Source organism: Babylonia areolata, chromosome 14 (assembly GCF_041734735.1).
Source record: "Babylonia areolata isolate BAREFJ2019XMU chromosome 14, ASM4173473v1, whole genome shotgun sequence".
Classification (NCBI taxonomy): Eukaryota; Metazoa; Mollusca; class Gastropoda; order Neogastropoda; family Buccinidae; genus Babylonia; species Babylonia areolata.
This window is the reverse complement of record NC_134889.1, coordinates 22,049,327-22,058,361: the sequence shown is the minus strand read 5'-3', so window position 1 is coordinate 22,058,361 and position 9,035 is coordinate 22,049,327. Positions and strand designations below refer to the sequence as shown.

The 9,035-nt window shown below is 42.3% G+C and overlaps 1 protein-coding gene across 1 annotated transcript in view; it reads left to right on the top strand.

Moving 5' to 3' along the window:
- The window catches only part of LOC143289646 (uncharacterized), a 24,267-nt gene that overhangs the window by 9,976 nt on the left and 5,256 nt on the right, over nt 1-9,035 (top strand). The window lies entirely within an intron of this gene.

Genomic DNA, 9,035 nt, shown 5'->3' with positions numbered 1-9,035 from the left:
GGATCTTTAAAGTGGGTATTTGATCTTCTGCGTGTGTATACACTCAACAGGTGTTCACCACTAGCAGGTGTGCACAAACTGTTAACTTGGGAGATCCGCAAAAAAAAAAAAAAAAAAATCTACCGTTCACCCACCTGGTGCACCAAAACCGGGAATCGAACTCAGGAAACTCAGGCAAGAATCCAAAGCTCTAACCACTCAGTCACTGTGACCATCGTTGTAATCTTTGATTGTATCTACAGCACTTCACTGATGCTTTTTTTTTTTGCTTTTTTTTTTTTTTCAGGTGGAGCAGATCATCGCTGTGACTTATGGGACAGACAGTGAACTGTTCACACAGTTGAGGGAATTACAGGCACAAGTGACACATGGACAGTGAACTGTTCATACAGTTCAGGGAGTTACATGCACGAGTGGCACGTGGACAGACAGTGAACTGTTCACACAGTTCAGGGAGTACAGACACAAGTGACACATGGACAGTGAACTGTTCACACAGTTCAGGGGGTTACAGACAGTGAACTGTTCACACAGTTCAGGGAGTTACAGACAGTAAACTGTTCACACAGTTCAGGGAGTTACGGACAGTAAACTGTTCACACAGTTCAGGGAGTTACAGACAGTGAACTGTTCACACAGTTCAGGGAGTTACAGGCACAAGTGACACATGGACAGTGAACTGTTCACACAGTTCAGGGAGTTACATGCACGAGTGACTCACATGGACAGACAGTGAACTGTTCACACAGGTCAGGGAGTACAGACACAAGTGACACATGGACAGTGAACTGTTCACACAGTTCAGTGAGTTACAAACAGTGAACTGTTCACACAGTTCAGGGAGTTACAGGCAGTGAACTGTTCACACAGTTCAGGGAGTTACAGACACAAGTGGCTCACATGGACAGACAGTGAACTGTTCACACAGTTCAGGGAGTTACAGACACAAGCGACTCACATGGACAGACAGTGAACTATTCACACAGTTCAGGGTGTTACAGACAGTGAACTGTTCACACAGTTCAGAGAGTTACAGACACAAGTGGCTCACATGGATTTCTCACCTACCTCTCATGCTTCCATTGGGATGTCTTGATCAGACGTCGTTTCCTTTGTGTGCGTGTATGTGTGTGTGTTTGAAGATGTGTGGTGTGCATGGGTGTGTGTGTGTGTGTGTGTTTATGAAATGTCTTGATTTCGAAGGGTTTGTGTTTTCTTTGTGTGCGCATATGTACGTTTGTGTGTGAGTGGGTATTGAGTGTGCAAGTGTGTTTCATGTCTTTGTATGTGTCTTTGTAAGAGTATGAATGTGTGTTTGTATTGTGTGTGTGTGTGTGTGTGTTCATGCATGAATGTGTGTTTGTATTGTATGTGTGTGTGTGAGTGCATGCATGAATGTGTGTTTGTATTGTATGTGTGTGTGTGCATGCATGAATGTGTGTTTGTATTGTGTGTGTGTGTGTGCATGCATGAATGTGTGTTTGTATTGTGTGTGTGTGTGTGTGCATGCATAAATGTGTGTTTGTATGTGTGTGTGTGCATGCATTAATGTGTGTTTGTATTGTATGTGTGTGTGTGCATGCGTGAATGTGTGTTTGTATTGTATGCGTGTGTGTGTCCATGCATGAATGTGTGTTTGTATTGTGTGTGTGTGTGTGTGTGTGTGTGTGCATGCATGATTGTGAGTTTGTATTGTATGTGTGTGTGTGCATGCATGAATGTGTGTTTGTATTGCATGTGTGTGTGTGTGTGCATGCATGAATGTGTGTTTGTATTGTATGTGTGTGTGCATGCATGAATGTGTGTTTGTATTGCATGTGTGTGTGTGTGTGCATGCATGAGTGTGTTTGTATTGTATGTGTGTGTACATGCATGAATGTGTGTTTGTATTGTATGTGTGTGTGTGTGTGCATGCATGAATGTGTGTTTGTATTGCATGTGTGTGTGTGTGCATGCATGAGTGTGTTTGTATTGTATGTGTGTGTACATGCATGAATGTGTGTTTGTATTGTATGTGTGTGTGTGTGTGCATGCATGAATGTGTGTTTGTATTGCATGTGTGTGTGTGTGTGCATGCATGAGTGTGTTTGTATTGTATGTGTGTGTACATGCATGAATGTGTGTTTGTATTGTATGTATGTGTGTGTGTGCATGCATGAATGTGTGTTTGTATTGCATGTGTGTGTGTGTGTGCATGCATGAGTGTGTTTGTATTGTATGTGTGTGTACATGCATGAATGTGTGTTTGTATTGTATGTGTGTGTGTGTGTGTGCATGCATGAATGTGTGTGCACACATTTTACGTCATGTGGGAGGGTGTGAAATTGTACACATGCAAAAGTGTGTGCAGTGGAAGACGGAGCCCTGCTTATAAGTGGTGGGAAACTTTCTATGGCTTTGTTAAAACATGCAGTTTTATGGAAAGTTGACACACACATGACAAGAAAAAGAACTGTGTGTTCTATGGTGTGAAACATTGAAGTGTGTATGAAAGCTGAACGCATTTGAAATTGGAACAAGTGATGAGTACAGTGTCTCACATAATGAATGTTTCTATATATAAAAAAAATTAAAAGAGTGACAAATATTGAATTGTTTGAAGAGAGAGTTGTTTTTCTTTGCTTGTCGGCTTTTAGTGTGAATGGCCGTCACGTTTGCTCTCAGGTGGTACGCCCAAACATTCAAGCATGACAAGGGAAGTAACTTTGTCCAGAGTTTGAAAGTGGAAATACAGCGTAATTCTTTTCTTTCTGTCTGCATTGTGTGAGCTGCAAGCCCCATGTGCGCACATGTACATGTACAATTATGTTTTTATAGAGCTGCAACTTCCATGTGCACACATACATGTACAACATGGGTGTTTATAGAGCTGTAATTCCCATGTGCACACACATACATGTACAACATGGGTGTTTATAGAGCTGCAACTCTCATATATACACACATACATGTACAACATGGGTGTTTATAGAGCTGTAATTCCCATGTGCACACATACATGTACAACATGGGTGTTTATAGAGCTGCAACTCTCATATACACACACATACATGTACAACATGGGTGTTTATAGAGCTGTAATTCCCATATACACACACATACATGTACAACATGGGTGTTTATAGAGCTGTAATTCCCATATACACACACATACATGTACAACATGGGTGTTTATAGAGCTGTAATTCCCATATACACACACATACATGTACAACATGGGTGTTTATAGAGCTGTAATTCCCATATACACACACATACATGTACAACATGGGTGTTTATAGAGCTGTAATTCCCATATACACACACATACATGTACAACATGGGTGTTTATAGAGCTGCAACTCTCATATACACACACATACATGTACAACATGGGTGTTTATAGAGCTGTAATTCCCATGTGCACACACACACATGTACAACTGGGTGTTTATAGAGCTGTAATTCCCATGTGCACACACATACATGTACAATTGGGTGTTTATAGAGCTGTAATTCCCATGTGCACACACATACATGTACAACTGGGTGTTTATAGAGCTGTAATTCCCATGTGCACACACACACATGTACAATTGGGTGTTTATAGAGCTGTAATTCCCATGTGCACACACATACATGTACAACTGGGTGTTTATAGAGCTGTAATTCCCATGTGCACACACATACATGTACAACATGGGTGTTTATAGAGCTGCAACTCTCATATACACACACGTACATGTACAACATGGGTGTTTATAGAGCTGTAATTCCCATGTGCACACACACACATGTACAACTGGGTGTTTATATAGCTGTAATTCCCATGTGCACACACATACATGTACAACATGGGTGTCTATAGAGCTGCAACTCACATATATACACACATACATGTACAACATGGGTGTTTATAGAGCTGTAATTCCCATGTGCACACACATACATGTACAACATGGGTGTTTATAGAGCTGTAATTCCCATGTGCACACACATACATGTACAACTGGGTGTTTATAGAGCTGCAACTCTCATATATACACACATACATGTACAACATGGGTGTTTATAGAGCTGTAATTCCCATGTGCACACACATACATGTACAACATGGGTGTCTATAGAGCTGCAACTCTCATATACACACACATACATGTACAACATGGGTGTTTATAGAGCTGCAACTCTCATATACACACACATACATGTACAACATGGGTGTTTATAGAGCTGTAATTCCCATATACACACACATACATGTACAATTGGGTGTTTATAGAGCTGCAACTCTCATATATACACACATACATGTACAACATGGGTGTTTATAGAGCTGTGATTCCCATGTGCACACACATACATGTACAACTGGGTGTTTATAGAGCTGTAATTCCCATGTGCACACACATACATGTACAACATGGGTGTTTATAGAGCTGTAATTCCCATGTGCACACACATACATGTACAACATGGGTGTTTATAGAGCTGCAACTCTCATATACACACACATACATGTACAACATGGGTGTTTATAGAGCTGTAATTCCCATGTGCACACACATACATGTACAACATGGGTGTTTATAGAGCTGTAATTCCCATGTGCACACACATACATGTACAATTGGGTGTTTATAGAGCTGCAACTCTCATATACACACACATACATGTACAACATGGGTGTTTATAGAGCTGTAATTCCCATGTGCACACACATACATGTACAATTGGGTGTTTATAGAGCTGTAACTCTCATACACACACATACATGTACAACATGGGTGTTTATAGAGCTGTAATTCCCATGTGCACACACATACATGTACAACATGGGTGTTTATAGAGCTGCAACTCTCATATATACACACATACATGTACAATTGGGTGTTTATAGAGCTGTAATTCCCATATACACACACATACATGTACAATTGGGTGTTTATAGAGCTGCAACTCTCATATACACACACATACATGTACAACATGGGTGTTTATAGAGCTGCAATTCCCATGTGCACACATACACACACATGTCCAAGTGAGTTTTCATGACTATTTTAAAGACGCTGTTAAGCCAGCAATAGCTGATTTTTCAAAGGTTGCAGGGGATAGTATAGCAGTGCAAGTTTCCTTCTCAAGCACCCATTGAACTCTCATTGTCCTCGTATGTCAGTGTATGCTCTTCAGTGGTCGTGCGCATATTGGACTATTCAGCCATCTGCGCATTCACAGATAGATTCATGAGCATCCTTCCCCCCCCCCACCCCTTCCCCACGCCCCCACCACCACCCTCCCCCCATCCCCCAGCTGGATGACAACGATGGTCATCATCGATTTCAATGGACACACACCCACCATGCTCTTCAGTTTAATTAAGGTCTATTTACACAGTGTAATTTTGTCAGCAGATACCAACTATGTGATCCCCCACACTCATGGCTGCTCCCTCCCCTCCCCTCCCCTCCCAGCATTGTTCCCCCCACCTGATGTAAAGCTAAAAAGACACATACCCCTCCCCTCACCATACACTGCATTGTTCCCCCCACCTGATGTAAAACTCAACAGACACATACCCCTCCCCACACCACACACTGCATTATTCCCCACCTGATGTAAAACTCAACAGACACATACCCCTCCCCACACCACACACTGCATTGTTCCCCACCTGATATAAAACTCAACAGACACATACCCCTCCACACACCATATACTGCATTGTTCCCCACCTGATGTAAAACTCAACAGACGCATACCCCTCCACACACCACACACTGCATTGTTCCCAATCTGATGTAAAACTCAACAGACATATACCCCTCCCCACACCACACACTGCATTGTTCCCAATCTGATGTAAAACTCAACAGACACATACCCCTCCCCACACCATACACTGCATTGTTCCCCACCTGATGTAAAACTCAACAGACGCATACCCCTCCACACACCACACACTGCATTGTTCCCCACCTGATGTAAAACTCAACAGACACATACCCCTCCACACACCATATACTGCATTGTTCCCAATCTGATGTAAAACTCAACAGACATATACCCCTCCCCTCACCATACACTGCATTGTTCCCCACCTGATGTAAAACTCAACAGACATATACCCCTCCCCTCACCATACACTGCATTGTTCCCCCCACCTGATGTAAAACTCAACAGACACGTACCCCTCCACACACCATACACTGCATTGTTCCCAATCTGATGTAAAACTCAACAGACACATACCCCTCCCCACACCATACACTGCATTGTTCCCCACCTGATGTAAAACTCAACAGACACATACCCCTCCCCACACCATACACTGCATTGTTCCCCACCTGATGTAAAACTCAACAGACACATACCCCTCCCCACACCATACACTGCATTGTTCCCAATCTGATGTAAAACTCAACAGACACATACCCCTCCCCTCACCATACACTGCATTGTTCCCCACCTCATGTAAAACTCAACAGACACATACCCCTCCCCACACCATACACACACACCAACAATACCTGTCCCCCCACCCCGCCTTCCTCCTCTAATCTTAAGATACAAGCCAGCTGCTTTCCATCTCCGTCACTATCTGCTGAGGATCCTGCAATCAGTTCACGCCAACATCTCCGTCACTATCTGCTGAGGATCCTGCAATCAGTTCACACCAACATCTCCATCACAGCCCCCTCCCCCATGCATTCAGCCTCTCTACCCCTCCTCCCTTGCACACACACACACACACACACACACACACACACAATCCATCTACACACGCAAACACATACACACATACACACACACACACACACACAATCCATCTACACACACAAACACATACACACACACACACACAATCCATCTACACACACACACACACACACACAATCCATCTACACACACACACACACACACACACACAATCCATCCACACACACAAACGCACTCACACACACACACACACACAATCCATCTACACACACACAAACGCACTCACACACACACACAATCCATCTACACACACAAACACATACACACACACACACACACACACACACACAATCCATCTACACACACACGCACGCGCACACACACACACACACACACACACAGAGTCCATTCCTTCAGCCAGGGACACACAAAAGTTTAACTCGTTCAACCCTGCGCCCTATATGTGCACCGCAGGTGGTTATTCTCCGTCTCCATATTGGCCGGGAGGTTTGCACAGGCAGGAGACTTTAAAAAGGCTGAAAGGGTTAAGCAGTTTTGTTTACACAGGAGGTATATTTTGATGAAATCTGCTTACACTATACACACTTCCCAGATAGCACCCTTTACAGTATTTGCAATGTATGTTGTGGCCTTTGCATTTGACTATGGAGATTTTTTCAGATTACGCTCTCTCCCTCTCTCAATCAGTGGAACACTTGTGTGTGACACTGTTTGAATAGGCGTATACCACTGAAAGAGAGAGAGATGATGATGATGATGATGATGATGACGATGTTTTATTGACGAAACACAAGGTTCATTTCAATGGGGAGTTGGGGGATTAGTCATTAGAGAGAGAGAGAAACGAAACGAAAGACATGAAACATACGAAATTCAAGTAGAGATCAAAGCCCCTTACTGAAGGCGCGTGATACATGTACATTGAAACATAGGTATTGTAACAGTCATACTGATTACCACAGCAACATACAAAACATAACATAAATTGCACAAAATCACAGTCAGACTAATACCAGAGCAATGATACCACAAAAGAGAGAGAGAAAGAGTTGGTGTAATTTGATCAGTTTGGTTTCGTGACCTCAACAAGGCGTGCAAATTCTTTATCAGTCCATCGCTCACGTGGATTCCCAAGTTCATTGTGAAAAGTCTCAAAAATTATCTCATTGAACTTATGGTGTGTGTGTGTGTGTGTGTGTGTGTGTGTGTGCAGTCAGTGTGAACGTCAGTCTGCACCATTATCATCATCATCAACATCATCATTGATCGCTAGTCCTATGACTCCCATAGTCACAGGATGGCCTGTCACACGGGAAGTGTAGATTACAGTGCACTGTTCCCACACTGAACTTCATCTCGCTATGTTATCAGTTTTCTGAGTCATCTTCCGACCTTTCATTGTTTTACCTTCTTCTTTTTAATAACAAAAATAGATTAAAATGAATACACGGTAATGCAGTTTCTTCGTGTTCTGAATCTGTGTGTGTGTGTGTGTGTGTGTGTGTTGCTTATTTCAACTGGCTGAGTGCGTGTGTGTATGTTTGACACTGAAGTTATAATAAATATTAAAAAAATTAATTAAAAAAAAAATCATCTGGTCATACAGGTTTGTTTTCATTTCTTCAGTTTTATAACCTGGCTCCGCATAGAGAATATGGTATATCCATATAATTATCAGATATTTTGACGTGAGTCTATTTGCGAAAGATGCTGTACAGTTCATTGCGTTGGTGTGGGGTGTGTGTGTTTAAATGTCTGTCTGTGTGCGTGTGTTATGAAAACCAACAATACAACAGTCTGGTGCGATGTTCCAATAATATGTTATGTCTAATAAGTTAAAGACCTGCTTCTGTCTTAATTGTCTACGTGTACCCAAAACGGCAATTAGACTTGCCCGTTCGCATCATTTACCCTCAGGCACCCCTGCTATTTCAAACGTCGACAAAACGTTGAAAAGAATGAGCAGACGAACTTTTTCTGGTGCAACCAGTCGGAGAAAGCCTTCAAAAACAAAAGAACTACGTTTCACAATCATACGACAAGTTATCTTCACAGTATATACGTTGAGTTGGTCGCTTCCACTGGATCGTTTGCATAGGCATACCTACCCTAATGTGTGTCGTTCGTAAGTTAGTTGACTCAAGTTCAGTTCAATGGGGAATTTCATCTTCAGCTGTTGCTGCCAAAATCACTTCAGCCTCATCTAGCATCAGGCTTTGAGGTTAACTGATTATATTCATCAATCATTATTATTATGTATCATGACTTCTGTCACATGTTGCAGATTTTGTGAACGAAACTGGGTTGTTTTTTTC